Raw genomic sequence first — 19,156 nt, 5'->3', positions numbered from 1 at the left:
ATCTGTCACCCCCTAAAGTTTGATGCCCCCTTTCCCACCCTTTAGTTCCGGAACTGCCTAAAAAAGATTTTCCCACAAAATACGTGGTCCGATCAGAACCGCAACAGCAGTAGAGAGGGATTTTCCACAAACACTAAAAAAAAGTTTCTTGCATTTTTTTTAAGGGAGGGAAAACAAAATCATTCCACCAGGAAATCGCTTTGCAAGGATTTATATGAATCAGAAGAAAAAATTCAGAATCTTATATTTGCTTTAAATTCAATCAGAAGATATTATTGAAAGAGATAAGTTTTTCCGAATTGGAAAATCAATCAGAACAGAATTTATAGATTGATTTTTATTAGTAAATACGTAAATGTGCCTAATCTAATTATATTTGTTTTAGATTTATTACGTGTGTTAAATTCCACATTTTAAATTCTCTGTGTTTATGGGCAGATGCATCGACATGAAGAAAACACTGGGGTGGCACCTGAAATTTCCTGGTCGTCTTACATATAGTAGACACCAGTGCGTATGCAGAAGAGTGAGAGTGCATTGCATTGTATTTTTCAGAAATTATTGTAGGGCCTCAGTACCCTAAAAAAATATATTGAGGGAGGGTCAAATGCCCTCAGTCCCTAGATTCCAGCGCCCATGTTTATGGGTTTCTTAAAAGGTAGAATTTTTTTCTTGTTTTTATTTTCCATTCTAAAGTTTGAGTGTTTGCATGTGTTTCTTTAGTGCCTGCTGAAGCTAGAACAGTGTTGACAACTTAGTTATTTTCCAACTAGATCAGGCCATTCTTGGCCATTTGGATGGAAAAAATACCCATCTAATATTGCAAGTTGTTTATTTTGAAAAAAATTTCCTATGCACTAGTAGTCTATTATTAAATCAAGTGAAAATACAGGAATGTTCCGAGAAATACGAGACGTATGGTCATACAAATAATGATAAAAATTAATTCTAGGTTGTTTAAGTTTGGTTTCTAGTTGTTTTCGATGAAGAAATGAATCTCTTTTTTTGAAAAACGTTACAATTTTTCCGCATCTGCTATACAATGTCATCTTGCTTACTTTTTGTACCTGCAATCATTTTCTACCTTGCATATGTTTTTATATTGTTTTTAATCAATGCCAGCACCACGCAACCCTTTCCGATCATGCCGCACACAGTCTTGTTTTTGCCTATTTAGTGCATTTTTTGCGTACCTTCATGTACCTATTTTTGCAAATGTTATGCACTCCTGTTCTGCATGTGCTATACAATTTCACCTTGCATCCTTTTGTACATGCAATAATTTTCTACCTCGCATATGTTTTTTATATTGTTTTGAATCAATGCCAACACAATGTGTCATTATCTCCATTGTGCATAATTTTTGATTGCAGCTCGCTCTGTAAACTTCTGATAGATTTCTTGCTATGTTTTTTTCAAGTTTGTACATCTCCGCCCGCCTTGTTTTGCATATGTTATGCATTAACACAGAGAGAGAGTTATAATTAATTAATGGGTTTAGTAATTAATAATTTCATTGGTTAATATTTTTATTAAAATTTGAAATTTTCGCATGCTTCGTCATTTGTACGGAACACACTAGCACTTACTCCGCTTCGAGTGCCCTTTTTTTCTAGTGCCCCACCAGTTTAAATTTCTTATAAAATGGCCTGGTTCCTGGCATAGGCGGAGATAGACTTGGAAGTCTAGAAGGCATTGTCATTATTGATGGGGGGCACGATGATGATGTCAATTCATATATACATATATAAATTATATCAGTCGACTCCACCTTTGACACTGGGGGGCAATGCCCCCCCCCCCGTATCTCCGCCCATGGTTCCTGGCTACAGGAAGATCCATTTTCCACCACTTGTTTTTGGTTTACAACAGAATTTCACAATTTGTATGTCATACTTTACAGATTATTCAAATAACATATTAGAGGAATTTTTTTAAAAAAGGCACGTTAATTTATGTGCACAAAATTCCGATCAGTAATAAACATACATTTTAAAAATTATAAATTATTGTTAAGAAAGCGTAAGACACATGCTTCGTATGGCATTACATCAGGGCCGGATTAACCATTAAGCAAAATAAGCATGTATTTAGGGCATCAGGAGAATAAGAGGCACCACAAAACGTTATAAAATTATATTTTTTATTAATGTAATAATTTTTTTCACAGTATTAACCATTTGGTAGACAATCCTCAAAGATCATATTGGAGAAATAAAAGTATCTTAAAATTCCTCTTTGGAGCACGATGAGACTATTTCCACAGCAACAATATTGAAATCTTAAATCTAGAGAAACTCATAATATTGCAAACTAGAGTTCATGCTAATGTTGTGTTTTTTTTTTAACATGATCGTCACGTATTCCCAAGAGATTTGTATGATCTGTCCAGGAAATTTGTTAGTGTTAGTAGACATCCATGCCCGAACCAGGATTTAAATTGAGACCTGGACAGTCAGAAGCTAGCTCCCTAACCAGTCGGCAGTCCAGTGTTCCTCTCAGAATGAGATGTCACAAAATTTCAATAAAGTAAGGCCAGGGCAATCGTAACAGTACCATAGGCTCCAGAGAGTTACACAGGTAGTGTACTTACTCTCGAAAAGTGTAACCAGATGTAATTGTCATGAGGCTCTCTGCACTTCCCTGAGGGGTGTCTGGGTGGTTCCCTGCATCAAGAAGCCACTGAGTAAGCCAAGTTATACAGAATAAGAACATGAACTTGAAACATGTAGATCTGAGGGTATACTTTTATATGGATCGTAAGTGAATCAACTGTGTAGTTTGACCCACTCTAGAAGCAAAAGAAATGCTACCACATCCACATTGCAAACGAACTCTGAAAATATATCAGAAAAAAATGTACCCGATGATGGTGATCAACCAAAAGTAAAATAACAGTAGAGTCCCGAAATTTCAAGATTCCAGATAATCCGAGGTATGCTGGAATTTTTCGAAATTGCTCCTAAAAAAACTTTTTTTAGTGACTATTACTATTAAAACAAAATTACCTAAAATTTTTTCACTCTCTAACAAAATTCAAAGGAGTAAAATTAAATTTTTACGCGTGAATCCTGCATCTAGATGCCTATTGGCCAATACTGATCCTAATTAGTCATACGGTCAATTTCACCTCAAATTATTGACACTCTACTGTACATATGGATAATATTGTGCCCATGATAAGGTTCAGTGGTTCAAAAAACGTTCAATGGGGAAAAATATCTTCGAATGTTTTTAAGACTAGGTCATTGTCAAAGGTCTGTTTTTTTGTAAAATATGCAAGAAAAAAATTCCAAAATGTACATTTTGGCAAAAATAAAAAATAGTGATAACAACATTAATTTTCAATTCTTTGGCTTCTACAAATAAAATGCAAAATTTATTACAGTTCTTAATTTAAAAAAAAATGTTTAATAAAGCAAAATTTTAATGAAAAAGCTACAGAAATGTAACTTTGTAATTTTGAAGCCACAATTATGTCAAGCATTGAAACAAAAATTTGCAGAACAATAGAGAGACTTGACACTTCATATCTACCAAAAATAAGTATCAGATATGTTATGTAGCATTGGCTTTGAAGATGTCGTGAAACACTTTGCAGAACTAGAAAAATAGTAAAAAGGGGGAGGGGAAACCTTTCAAACAAATGAATTGTGAGCTTAGAAATATTCACATCATATTCTGTCTATTTCTGAAATATAAAACTTCATTTAACACGTTGCTTATGTTTTTATCAGCAAGTATGGTCAGCCTGGAGAGAATCTATAATATCTGATATTGTATTATTAGCAAAAAAAGCTAAACATGAAGAAAGTCTGAAAGTAAAAAATATTAGCCTTCAAACGTAGAAAATAGCCAATAGCATGAAAAGGGCTAGGAGCACCAAAATTACTTAGGTGCTTAGGCCCTCAAGAGTCTTAACGCAGCCCTGCATCACATACAAATGCCTAATATGAATTTCGAGCTAAGGCTTGGTCAAAAAGTTAGACAAACCAAATATCCGAGGATAATTTTACTCCACTATTTCTGACCACATTTTCTGAAGTCCACCATGTGTGTGTACATGTTACCAATAAAAATACAATCTATCTTCACCAAACATTGCATACACAGAAGCCAATCCAAACTCACAATACATGCGTAAAATAAATATAATGCACAACAGATCTGCAATTAGATACCTGATCAACTTGTTGCATAAGATATATGATATTCTGGCATACTCTTGCAATGGTGATTCAGTGGCCAAACAGTGAATTCAGATCCCAACCAGTCCGGCACATCCACCTGGAGCATTACGGGACATTCTACTTAAAAGCGGACATGTGGTCTCTGAAGAATTATTATATTTTATCCAAATAAATTTATTATTATTTTGCAAAGCAAGCACACTTCGAGCAATACCAATCATTTTTGTCTTCCGGCGTCTTTGCCTGGAAGGCCCCATGACAATTTGACCTGGTTAAAGTTTTGGAGAGAGTAAGTATGCAAATTGGTAGACAAGTATTTATAGCTAAATGGGGGGAGGGGGTGCTCAGAAAATTTTGTTTTACTCTGGGGCATATGATGCCTTCAAGACGGCTCTGGGCTTACTTTAAATACAGCTAAATTTCAATCCTAAAACTGACCACTGACACGAGTTCTTGTTCGCACTAAGCTTAGTTTCTCTACGTTTGTGTCACCCTCAGAGCTGCAACAAGAAACTAAAATTTACCCTGTTACTTGGGGGATCTGTATTCATTTTGGCACCCCCTCCCCGACAATTTTTAATGAAAAAAGTGAACTCAACAACCTTCCTGGTCCAGAGCTTGGGCACCAGACCTCCCTTCCCTTAGTTACAGCCTTTTTCAAATGTTCAATAAAGATCTTCAACTATACAATCAAGTGCTCTTACAAATTTCAGGATTTTTGAAGGATGGTTGATGCTGGGAAAAAAATTTAAATTTAAAAAGTAGTATTTGGTAATTTTTTGTGGTGCCCCTTTTCTCTTGATGCCTTAAGCATGTGCTTATTTTACTTAGTGGTTAATCCGACCCTGCATTTCTGAAATCACCAGTTAATCCAATTATAATGCACCAAGAGTGAATTACGTTGTCAACACATCTTCAGTCCATGATAACCCCTGTCAACAACCAAACCTGTCTTCCTGGTACATGTTCGCAAACCACCTGTATGTTGGTGATGTGAACTCTCTACCTCCCCTCTCTTCATCTATTTTCTCTTAAGACCTGTGGAACGTCCAAATTGAAGTTTACTTTTGATTATAATGAACTTGAAGGTGGCTGGAACAATATATCCCCAGTAGCACAACCGTATCGTCATGCGTTGGATTGACGTCGATGCGACGCCAGTTCATTGAATGAATACCAACAGTCGGAAATTTCTACGTGTCCGATACCGAACGGTATAGTAAATATGTATTCACTCTGCAAATGCCAAAATACATTCATTTTTTCTCTAAAATAGTTTTACTCTCATTTTTACAGCATTTAGTTTCAAAGGAGAATATGTTATACGATAATTAGTTTCTTTTGAAATAATCCAAATTTTTCACCCATCATAACGTCGCACTTGCCATTTATAATGACCGACAACGACCAAGAACGTTACAAGCCCTCCTCTCCCGTCTTCCTTGTCAGTGAGCGTCAACAAAAAACGGCCATTTTAAAAGACGTGTTAGTTACAAGCTGCGAAAGCGGGCGATTTTATTGTTTATTGACGAAACAGTTGATGCCGAAGACGGCATTTAGAGAAAAGGTAAGCATTGTTTTACTATTGTTATCAAACTTTGGGATAAATTTTCCAAGATATTGTCAATGTTTGTTATTTTATTTACCGTCATTTTCTTGTTATTTTAGTTACCGTCATTTTTTTGTTATTTTATTTACCGTCATTTTTTTGTTATTTAAATTCATAAATCCGTTCCTTCCTGCTGGGCTGTGATCTTTGGCGGGCCCTTAGGTCAGGTTAAGATGGGCTCCTCTGGAGTGAATTTACAATGTGAAAAAAAAGTAAATAAGGGTTGACATGGTGCTTGAGCCGTACGTGCCGGAACCTGGGAGCTGAGGCTATTTGAGCTCCTATGGCCCACATTCTGGGGGTAGGATCCTTAGAAAGATCTTCACTGGCCCTTCTATAGTGAATTCATAGCAGGGCCGCAACTAGATGTTTGGTCACCCGGGACGAGTGAGCATTTTGGCGCCCATTTGTAATGTTGAAGGAGAGGTTTGAGAATAAAATTTGCGCCCCCCCCTCTGGTCCAGCGCACGAGGCAGGCATGAGACCCGCCTGCTTCCCCCCTAGTTGCAACCCTGATTCATAGCATGGAAAAATCAAAAATGATGGTATTTGTCCGGGCCCTGTCAGCCCCACCTTTGTGAGCCATTTGGAGCCCCCCAACCCATATAATTCACGAATATATTTGGTGTGGTATTGTGTGTATATATACACACACAATACCACACTTTTTTCAGCCCCTCAAATATTTTTTCATGTCATGTCTGCACCTCTGCTACGCAGTTTCAGCTGGGTCCCTACCAAAAATTCTGGCCGAGGGAATCAGCTTCACGATGGGGGGGGGGGGGGGACATGCCTACTTGGTGATGATGAAAAATATTTATTAGCCTATAAAGTAAATTATCATGGGCAAGGTTGTAGCCTGCATTCTCGGGGCCCCGTTAAAAGGTTGCAAAATAAGTATATATTTTTTGTGAGGCCCCATTTGGCTCGATGCCCCAGCCTAATTACAGACCAGATTATGCACCTTTTTGCATCCTAAGCCTCACCCATGGGCTATCGGAGCAGAGGTTTTTATGTGATTCTCTGAAGTAAAGTTTTGTATAAGACTGTATATTTTATAAGAATTATATTTTTATGTAAAAATTAAACAATTATTGAATTTGTCATGACAGAGAATTCAATCATTGTGCTTCCCCAAATGCAAGGGGACATGCTTAAAATTGTTTAAAGTATGTACATAACAGATCAAATATGAACATGGACATTTAGTATTTGAAATCTGTATGCTATATACCTATTTGAAATTTTACATGCTATGAGTTAAACTTGACTGAAACTTCAACACACTGATAATTGGCTATATAAAAATATCGCTCTTCGGTCTTGGCACACTACATTTTATAGTGTTAAAATATTTCATCAATAACAATGTAACTCCTTTTGTCTGTCACTGGTCACATTCCTTACTCTCTAGGTCAATCTCATGCTTGCACTCTCTAGGTTGCTCTTTTTTTTGCCTCGCAGCCTAGTTCATTGCTCTTTAAGCCAATCCGATGCTTATATACTCTAACAAACATGATCCCTACTCTATAGATGTACTTTTTTCATTATTCGCATGCTTGCATACTCTCTAGGTTATTCTATTCATCCCTTGCTCACTCATTTAGTTGCTCATTGACATGGTTCCTTATTTTTGGAGTCACTCCCATGCTGGCATACTCTCATATAGATAAATCAGTTTTAGGGTTGTTGATTTTTTTTAAAAATCAATTTATTTGATTTAAATCACAATTTTATTGATTTTTTTACACAAAATATATATATGACTGACACACACTAGTCATTAATCTAAGCTTTCTTTAAATAATATAAAATTAAAGAAATTGAAACTTACAAAAATAATGACTATTTAAAAATTATTTGCAAATTTTTCCCTGGACAGATCGTAAAGGTCTCTTGGGAATACGTGATGATCATATCACATAAATGGTATTCGTTTATTATTATTGAATCATATACTTGTGAAATATTTCAGAACATTTCATTAAGAAAAGGAAGAAAAACACTTCTTGAATAGATATCGTACATCAAGTATTAAATAATTTAACCCTGTGTGAATAATTGTTCATTTGTGTCATTAGAAACACTAATTTAAAGGCTTTGTCTACTCTAATCTGTTTCGCTTTTTGGAATGAACTGCACCTTGAAAAAATCCTTTCAACACCCTTATTTCTCTTTTGTGACATTAATTCCTGATTAGAAGTTAACACTGATGACCTTAGAATAAATGCAGCAAAGTGTGCATCTGTTAATGATTGTTCATATCTATTTTTATACTCTGATGACAAAAGCTTTTTATTGTTTGATGTTGATGCTTCTTTTATCATCAATTGCAGCTTTTTTCATGCCAATACACATTCAGCTATGGAGCAGTTGTGTGTGTTCCTTTGTACAAAATTGTTAATTTTGGCTATAGGTTCAGAATTGCAATTATGTCCTTCACATTTCTTTTTGAATCAATGGTTAAGATTTCACTAGAGATATTACTATCTGAGATTTATAGTCTTCACAAATTTTGGTAACAACTGACGAATTTTTAACTTAAGATTCAAGAGAATCGCAATAAGTATTCCATTATACTTCCACAGGAAGACCAATGCACTTCCACCTTACACATGATACCATGCTTTTGAGAGATGATTGTGGAAGTATCTAAATATACTTGTAACATTCTTTATTACATCAGTTTTAACCAAATCTTCAGCTAACAAGTTTAAAATGTGGGCACTGTACCAATATGTAAGTCCCAAAAAGCCAAGCTTTTCATCCAGAGTCTTTCTGGAAGAAACCATATTTCCAGTAACAAAACTTAATATGTTACATTTGAAGTTTTCTTCTGTTGACTTCACTGAACTAAAAACGACATTTGCTAAATAATGTCTAGCATGTGATAAGCTTATAGATGGCAGCACTGAAAAATCAAACACAATACTACATATGCACTCAGACTGTTAGGTATACACAGTTTCACTTCTGGCACAACTCACTAGATAGTAAATCGTCCATAAATGGTGATAGCAGGGCCGCAACTATATGCTTAGTTAGACAGGGCAAGCATGCATTTTGGCGCCCCCTCATAATGTTGAAGGAGAGATTAAAGAATGAAATTTGCGCCCCATCTAGTACAGCGCCCGGGGCACCAGACCCGCCTGAACTCCCCTAGTTGCGGCCCTGGGTGATAGACCTTAGTTTTGCTTGGTTTGAAAGAAAAAAAGAAAGCATGTGATAAGCTGGATGTGTCAATAGTATCAACATGGATGGCTTTACCACACTGTTTAATAACACAGAGAGACAGACAGACATGACCGCTGACCGCCCAGAGAGACCGTCTTGGGATGGTTTGTGCTCTTTCCCAAAGGGATCGACGGTCTCGAACAGGATAATATACACAGAATTTGTTCATTATGTATATTCATTCATGAATCGCCATGCAATTTTTGATTTTCTAAGTCAACTTTACATCCTCTAACTTCTTTATTGTAAATCTTGGGTAACCATTTATCAGCTAAATTGGTACAACTATGGTATCTCTGATATTTGATATACATACTAATATATATATTATTATAATATAAAAATATTTGAAAATATAATATTTAAATTAATTGATATTTAAAATAATTTAATAAAAATTTAAATCACTCTCTCTTTAGAGCTGCATAAATAATTTTATTCAATTACAGCAGATAATTTTTCATATATTAAAAAAACTGATTTAAATCAGTGATTTTTTTTTAAAAATAAGTTGATGTAAATCACTGATCATTTTGTCACACACTCACCCAATTTCTTGCTCTCTCTAGGTCACTCCCATACTCACAAACCCTCTAAATCTCTTTTTGTTACTCCTATGCTTGCACACTGTTACTGTCACTCATGTGCTTGCACACTTTTTTGCTGCGGAGTGACTTAGTTCCATGATCTCTGGTAGAAGTGGATTTATAGTTTAGCCACCCTTCTCCCAGTTGACTACTTGACCATTCATTCCTCAAATTTGCAGACCCTTTGAAATTTTCGCCCTGAGCTATAGCCTCTTTGTGAATATGCCACTGGGGGTTGCCTTACTAAAGATTCCTGTCTAGGGGCCATCTTCAGGATGTAAAGAGGAGGCATGCCTACTTGATGAAAATATTTATTAGCCCATTAACTATATATAGATCATGCCCACTGATATACTAAGCTGGACCCATAGTCTCTCAGGGCAGGATTTTTTATGTGATTCTGTGTAGTATATTTTTAATTTAAGTGAACAGTGATTACATACTTTGTCAGCTCCCCTTCCCACTCTACATGTAAGGAGCTATGTTTAAAATTGTTCAAAGTATGAACATGAAATATTAATAAGCAAATGAATAATTTGAAATTTTTATAAAACATGTACCTATTTGAAATTTTTCTGGAGGTTAAACATGACACACAGTGAAACTGCGATATAATGATAATTGATTATATAATAATACTCTGCTGTCGTCTCGCACTATTCCACCAATAAATCCTGTACAACGATAAATATTTTTCTCTTTCTTTGAATATCATTAAATTAGAATTTTACCTCTTATGATATTTTATTATTTTAAATGAAAATTGTAATTCTAAATAAATTGAAACAATTAGAAATGTGATTGATAACCTTTTCATATAATCAGTTATAAATTAGTCAGCCATTGTGCCTTGAATTAAACTAATCATAATCATCCATAATCGTGCGATAAGCAATTATTACACTTAATTAAAATCAGGAAAAAAAAGGAATCAACTTGCGTTCTAATCTGTTGGAAACTGATGTTCAACTACCACTGGTGCAAATGTGGTTAAAAAAACTTGTATAATACAACCTTGAAAAATTTACAGTCAAAATTAATTATCAAATAATATTTTTAGTGTAGACAATTCCTATAATAATGATGGTAATTTTGTATAATTCATAATATAATTTGGATGTACATTATATATGAAGTTCATGCATCGAAAGATTAACCTCTGATTGTGCAGCTGATTGCTATACAAGGTTGTCACGAAGGAAATGTTGCTGATTTGGAATATCCCTCATATTATATATATGGCCTTGCTATGTTGAAATAGATCTATCAAAGAAGACATAGCTCTATATCCTGAACATGACATACATCTATATCGTGAACCTGACAAAGATATATATCAGATACACAATATGCTGATATATCACCATATTGTGTGCCTTTAAATAAAAATATTGCCTTCAAATAAAAATTTGGAGAAAATTTGAAGTCGAGCGTACAATTTTTTGTTTGAATTGAAATTAAAAACGTTTGAATGAATAATTTTTCATATGAAATTTTGATTTTAATAGGATTAATTATGTTGATATATCAAAATCATTTCATCAGTTATAATTGAATCCTTACTGTGTATGTTTTACATCCTGGAGGTTGATATTTTAGGAGGAGTGAGAACTTATCCACCGTAACTTTAATTGCCACTTTATAAATGCACATATTTTTTAATTAAAAAAATTGCTCTTGTTTTTGTTGTATGTGTGTTTTCTCACAATTATTTATATTTTTCCTTTGATGTTTTCATTTTTTACCATACTTTGAGAATTTTAACTCTTTTGTGTTGCATATTTTTTATTCTGTATTTTTTGTTTTATTAGCATATAAATTAATAATTTTAAATAAATAATATACTACACACTACATTAATTTGTTTCTTGTGTTTTTGTATTATATATAATTTCCTTAATTATAATATAATTTTTCAATTATCTGCCTCAAAATGATAAATATGTCTCACAATTTCTATTTTGTAATTTTTGTGCATACATGAAAATGAAAGTAAAAAAAAGATTACTTGTAAATTAATGTTATAATAGCAACTAATAATCAGTGCTGTAGGGGTGGGTTGGTAAGGTACGGAGGTAGAGATGGGAAGAGTTCAGGGTACATGGGTTAAAACCTACCCACCTCCAAATAGTTACGCTTTTTTTTTATTTCTTCCAAAAGGGCGCCATCTATCGTCCAAAATTTGAAGTATTTGAATATGTCACATTCACGATATAGATCTATTTATCTCCAACCATGCCTGTTTTAACCAGAACAATATCGTGGCCCGATACAGAACTATATTGGAAACTGAAATTTTACGATATAGATCTATATCTTTGTGCTACTTGGGATTCTTTCAGTTGCCGTTTGGTGTCCAAGCTGGTTTTGAAAAAAAACCAGGTGGGAAAAGGATGCCAATAATCAGTCAAAGAAACACATTTCATTTTGCACTAAAGAGTAATAATTCATACCATCATATTCTAAATACAAAATCGATTGTGCTTTAAAGACGTTAAACAAATTGCACATGAAGTTGAAAGGGTGGCCTATTCTAGGGTCAATCATTTTCACATTATTCAAATTGTCTGACATGTGACATTATTGAAATCGTGCCTACCAATCTTGCTAGAGTGGTACCCTCCTCTGTGAACAATCTTATACATTTTTGCCTTCAAACATACTATATCTTCTGAGATAATATTGGTATATGTGGATAGAAAAGAATTAAGACAAAAAAAAATGAGACTAAATTCCAGCAGAAGCAACTTCTGAAAGGCTTAAATAAAAAATGAAGCTTAGAAAACAGAACAAGCAAGAATTGGAAAAGAAAATAAGAATAAATAAAAAAAAAACTCAAAATTAAACTTAGTTTCATGTGTTTGTGTCACTTTTAAACGTAAAAAGAAATGCTCTCTCAAAAATACATTATAACTATATGCGTGTTTCAAGAAATAAAAGGAAAATAATTGCTCAAGGTTTGAGATTGACAGGAAATAATAGGCGATAAGCGATTACTAATGATTATGATCAGAAAAAAGGAATCAACACGCGTTCTAATCTGTTGGAAACTGATGTTCAACTACCACGGGTGCAAATGTGGTTAAAATAGTAAACTTGTATAATACAAACTTCAAAAATTTACAGTGAAAATTAATTATCAAATAATATTTTTAGTATAGACAATTCCTACAATAATGATGGTAATTTTGCATAATTCATAATATAATTTGGATGTACAGTATATACGAAGTTCATGCATTGAAAGATTAAACTCTGAGTGTGATTGTGCAGCTGATTGCTATATAGGGTTGTCATGAAGGAAATGTTGCTGATTTGGAATATCCCTCATATTATATATATGGCCTTGCTATGTTGAAATAATAATAATCTATGTCTTAACATTTATTTCATAAAACCTTGACATGAAAAGTGCAAGCATAGGTCTCCATACAAAACTAACAAAACAATAAAAATAATTTGAATTCTACAAAAAATATTTTCAAAGTGGTGCATTTCTTTGTAGTTTATATACAATTGCAGACTATTTATATAATTTACAATAAAATAAGTATTAAGAAGACACCAACGACCAGACCACCAAGAATAAGGCAAATACACAAAAAATACAAAAATTTGTACTTTTCGTGTATTTGCCTTATTCATTGGCGTCGTCTTAATATTCAAGGCAAAGTTGATCAACTCGCCCAAATAAAATAAGTACAACATTTGAATATTGATTAAAACCCGTTTTGTTAGGCTACAATTGAAAGAATATTCATAAGTACAGTTTAATTTTTTGTTAATTTAGAGTGAAAATTGATTATCAAATATTTTTTTATTATAGACAATTCATACCTACAAACTGAAAATTATTTTATCAAATAAACAAAACATTGCTTTAAATCTTGACCCCTACATAAGATCAAGATTTAAAGCAAAATCTGAGTATATTCTTGTATGTGCACATACACACATAGTTTGTAATTTTTTTACTACATTTTGTCTTATTTTCATTCAATGTATCGGTAGCTATTATTTTTTGTGATATTCATGTGATTGGTCTATGAGACTATTTTGATGTTAGAGAATGTGCATTTTTCACACCATAGGCATAAAGTTATCAAAGATATTGGTGGGACACCAGTTCAATATTTCAATATATACCTATTTAAAATTATCAAGATTTCATTAAATATTATTGGGAGGGGTGCTTGAGCCAGTGAAAAGTTGCACCTGCAAATCATACTTATAAAATATATTTCTCTAATGTAGGCTACTATAAAAATATTCTCAATATTCAATAAATTAAAAGAAATGTATTTTCAATGTTTTATAGGTTTTGTCTGAAACATAAAAGATTGTTCAATATTTTTTGCTGGCATGATGCACCCAATTCCATCTGTAATAAAAAGTATTGTCTTACCTGCAGCAATACTAAAAAATGTATCAATATTTCAAAATATTTCTTGTAGAACTTGTATATGGAGCAATATTAAATCATGTCTAATAATTCTATTTGTGATTGCTTTATCTTTGCTCTCTTCATTAATTCCCCAGAAAACTGGAACCAGTTTTATTTGGACAGGTCATATAAAATGCATTTAAAATTATTGGTGGTGTGTTCAGAGATAGCCTGAATTTCTCTAGGATCCTGTATGTATATGGTGTGAGGTAAGTACACCAGTAATAGGCTTCCTTTTTCAATTTTAAAAAATATATTTCAAAAGTTATGAGAAAACTAGCCTTTTGCATCATATACCAACCCATATTCTTTCAGATGCCATTTGGTGTCCAAGCTGGTTTTGAAAAGAAAACCAGGTGGGAAAAGGATGCCAATAATCAGTTAAAGCGACGCATTTCATTTTGCACTAAGAGTAATAATTTCATACCATCATATTCTAAATACAAAATCGATTGTGCTTTAAAGACGTTAAACATATTGCACATGAAGTTGAAAGGGTGGTCTATTCTAGGGTCAATTATTTTCACATTCAAATTGTATGACACCTGACATTATTGAAATCGTGCCTACCAATCTCGCTAGAGTGGTACCCTCCTCTGTGAACAATCTTATACATTTTTGTCTTCAAACATATTATATCTTCTAAGATAATTCTTTTCTATCCACATATGCAGATATTAAGACAAAAAAGAACGAGACTAAATTCCTGCAGAAGCAACTTCTGAAATGCTTAAATAAAAAATGAAGCGTAGAAAACAGAACAACAAAGAATTGGAAAAGAAAATAAGAATAAATAAAAAAAGTTTCATGTGTTTGTGTCACTTTTAAAAGTAAAAAGAAATGCTCTCTCAAAAATACATATAACTATATGCATGTTTCAAGAAATAAAATAAAAATAATTGCTCAAGGTTTCAGATTGACAGGAAATAATAGGTGCTTTGTTCATGTATAAATTGTGTTTTTGCATATGTCCAAATATTATTGCATTATTTCCACAGTTAAAATTGGAAGAGCAGCACCTTGTTTATTCTTTGGATAAAAAAAAAAAATCACCCGTGAGAGAACGCAAGGAAGTCAAATTTTCATTTTAAATTATTATAGCAGAGACCTATTCCACTTATTATAATATTTTTCATTGATGTTTCTTTTTTACAGTTTTGTCAAGCCTATTATATATATTTCATTTTTTTCATTCAATATCTGGGTGGCCCCTTACTGGTACATGGACTGTAAATATTATTTTATTTATATAAGTCTTAACAGTCAAAGTTTGATCTAGTAACAATAACAGATCAGTTTGAATTATAATAAAAAAATTATTATACAAATAATTACTTCAAATAATTGAAGTGTACCGCAGGATGAAGAAAGGGTCGACTTCTCGAAATAGAACTGTGTCTACACGTTTTATATTGTAATAACATAAACAAGGGCATAACGGGGGGGGACTTGAGCATCTGGTCCCCTCCCCCGAAATGCAAGAAAATTACAAAAAAGGGGAAAAGATGGCCAAATCTATATTGTTCTTATTTACTTTGGTCCCCCCCCCCCCGAACAAAAATTATCATACAAATAATTACTTCAAATATTAAAAATAATTGATTAAATATTTTAAACTGGCTCACTATTGTTACATTTACCTTTTGTAACAGTAAAGTTCTTTTTTTTTTACATTTAGAACACAAGTGTTTTGTGCAGTAGTAATAAAACTGAATTCTGAACTTAACTAGAACTTTACTTATGCATCAGAGTTTTTCAACTCGTGTGATACGTGAGAATTGTAGTGGTGCCATAAAAAATTTTTAAGGAAATTATCCGAGTAATTTTTAAAATAAGTCTGAAGCCGCAGATATTGATTATGCAGTATCTGAGTACTTAAGTGTGAGGAATTTATTATTTTTTTTCAAATTAGATACATGTGTAAGAGAGGAAACTGAGCAATTGAGAAAAAACAGTAGATAAAATATTGGCCACGGTTCATTTCTGTATCACTTAATGGAAGAATCTTCAAGGATTGCACAAAAAAAAGGCATACTTCTGTTCTTGTTGTCATACGTTATCATATTTGTGGAAAGCAATCTTTTCTGCCTTTCATTTGATATTATGGAATACAGAAATCTATTACAAATAATAAATCTTATACAAGTTATTTAAACGCTATCCCTGCCCAAAATTCAACCTAGCAAAAAGCAGACATTGTAAACTGTATTAACTTACTCGGATTTAACGTTAAATTAAATGAACAGGAGAATGGCTGAGTTTTGGAATTTTAATTTATTTTTTGTGAACAATTATAATAAATAGTTATTTAAAACAATTTTGTGACTAAATGAAAAAAAAATTATTTTTCTATTTTATTTGAATTGAAGTGTACCGCAGGATGAAGAAAGGGTAGACTTCTCGAAATAGAACTGTGTCGACATGTTTTATATTGTAATAACGTAAACAAGGGCATAGCGGGGTGGACTTGAGGGTCTGGTCCCCTCCCCCGAAATGTGGGAAAATGACAAAAAAGGGAAAAAGATGGCCAAATCTATATTGTTCTTATTTACTTTGGTTCGCCCCCCCCCCCAAACAAAATTTCTGGCTACGCCCCTGAACGTAAATCATATCATAAACGTCAAACTACGTAGACAAATATATGACATTTTTACGTTGAGCGGTATCGGGTCAGATATAGTTCGACGTCGGATTCACTACGTCGAACTGTATCGATAAATGTATGTCATTTTTACGTTGAATGGTATCGAAATCTCTACATCATTCTATATCAATGTGCTACTGGGGTATATACAACCAGAAAAAAAATAGTGTAAGAAAAACGAAGTTAGCAAAATAGAGAGTTGATAGAAATGAGAGTTCGTAAGAAATAGAGCAGATTTTGACATTGGCTTTATGACATGCTATTCAGGACAGAGAACCAGTTTGTAAACAAAAAACCATGTTCGTAAATTTGAGGTTCGTAAAATTGAGGGTCAACTGCATATATTTTGCCAAGCAAACAAATTCAGAATTGAAAGTACAAAACAACAAAACACAATAATATTCAATATCAAAATTCACTTTTTTTTTAAGAATATTACTTAAATGTTTAAATGTCACCCCTTTCAAATTACAGTGATTAGTTAATTATTAAATAAAATTAACTGTTCAATATTCGTTATTTCAAATACCTAATTTATTATAGCTCTTTTAAAAATATTAAGTAAAAGCTGTGTTGTCTATTAATACCATTAAACTCATTGTATAACCTTGGAGTAAGAAAGCATATAGATTTTTTATAAAGTGTTTTTCTTGGTAATGGTATATGATATAGATTTTCTGTTTGCATAGTACTTCTTTGTGTAATTGCTTTGTTGGGATACCAGTCAGGATTTTTATATATGAACAGCAATACTTTATATAAATAAAGTTGACTTACGTTAAAATGAATTAGTGATACATCGCATTGCAAGAAATTATTGTTAATGTGCAGAATATCTTGTCTAAAAAATCATATAAACAGCTTAAAGATAGAATAGAATTTTGTATGTTCCTCCCAAGACAGTTAGTCCATGTAATATATGTGGGAATACCCATGCATAGAACACTTCTCTCAAACTGTTGTATGAAATAATAGATTTTATTTTAAACATCAAACTCATAATTGCTCTTAGTTTATTCACAATTAATGTAGTATGATCTTCCCATTTCAAGTTGGACGAGATAACTAAACCAAGATATTTATAATTTATTACTCTTTCTATATATAAGCACAATTACAAATAGTATCAGGATGAAAATCATCACATTCATGAAATTTAGTTTCAGTTGTCTGTGTATTTAGATTCATTAAATTAAAATGCATCCATTTGGTTTTACTTGCATTAAGCTGTAGTCAAAGACTCTTAATTCTTTTATTTATGGTGTAAATGTCTTTTTCTAAATTTTTTATTAAATCTTCAGTTGTGTCAGCAGTAAAATTTAAGACAGTATCATCTGCGAATGACACCAAATGACCAGAAATATTAACATTATATATTTCATTTATATAAATTAAGAAAAGCATTGGTCCCAAAACCGATCCCTGTGGGGTACACCTGTATTTATTATTTTAACTTGCACTGTTATTAATTCTTATCGACTGTTTCCTATTTGAAATAAAAGATCAAACCAGTCAAGGGGAAAGCCTCTCTTATTCCAATATATTTTTTAGTTTTTCTAATAAAATATTCCAATTGACTGAATCAAATGCCTTGCTAATATCAATAAACACAGCTGCTACCTTTTATGATTAGGTTATTTATGATTTGTTATGTAATCCATAAATATTTAGTCGTAGCTATTTCAGTGTTCATTTTTTCTCTAAAACCAAATTGACAATGTGAGTAATAATTGATAGCTTTTAAATAAGAATTAAGTTGTTCCTTAATCCATTTTTCTATTAATTTCGACATAACAGGTAATATTGAGATAAGTCTGTAGTTGTTCAGATCCTCTTTGTTACCCGTTTTGTATATGGGTGCGACAATAGATTTTTTTGAGTTCAGTAAAAAAAAATCCTGGTACTCAGAGATTTGTTGAGAATTATAGAGATTTATATAATGAATAATACTCAGAGAATTATAACTGATGAGTGGTGACAACAGATAATCTTTAACATTCTGGGTGTTCAGCCATCACTTCACGCAGGTTTTCTATTATTTATGATTTAATTAAATTATCAAGCTGTGTGAAATCAATTTCCCGAAGAACAAATTAATTAATATTAGAATTTTCAATATGAGTAAAATTGCTCCCTTGATTGTTTATATCATCATTTTTCACCCGATCAATAAAATTGGTATTAAAAGCGTTAGCTAGTCAGTGTGGATTATCATAATTTGGTAGCGATATTTTTTTATTATTTATAAAGTTATTTATGAATTTCCATTGTTCTCTTTTATTCAATCCTAAGATAGTTCATTTCTTTTAAAATAGTGATCTTTACATTTCTTTTTTTTTTTTTTTAATTAGCCTCATATTGTTTATGCTCAATTTTATAATTAAGTCTAAATGGTATAAAATTTTCTTTTAATATTTATTATTTTGATCAAGTCGTTTGTAATCCAAT

General features: G+C 32.5%; 1 protein-coding gene across 4 annotated transcripts in view; it reads right to left on the bottom strand.

Annotated features, from left to right (window-relative positions):
• Window positions 1-19,156, bottom strand: part of Ask1 (apoptotic signal-regulating kinase 1) — a 606,402-nt gene that overhangs the window by 149,786 nt on the left and 437,460 nt on the right. The gene's annotated exons all lie outside the window — the stretch shown is intronic.

Source organism: Pholcus phalangioides, unplaced genomic scaffold (assembly GCF_987345545.1).
Source record: "Pholcus phalangioides strain wild (caught in Gottingen) unplaced genomic scaffold, Ppha-v1.0 ptg000011l_1, whole genome shotgun sequence".
Taxonomy (NCBI): domain Eukaryota; kingdom Metazoa; phylum Arthropoda; class Arachnida; order Araneae; family Pholcidae; genus Pholcus; species Pholcus phalangioides.
The sequence above is the reverse complement of the archived record's forward strand: the minus strand, read 5'-3'. Positions and strand labels throughout refer to the sequence as shown.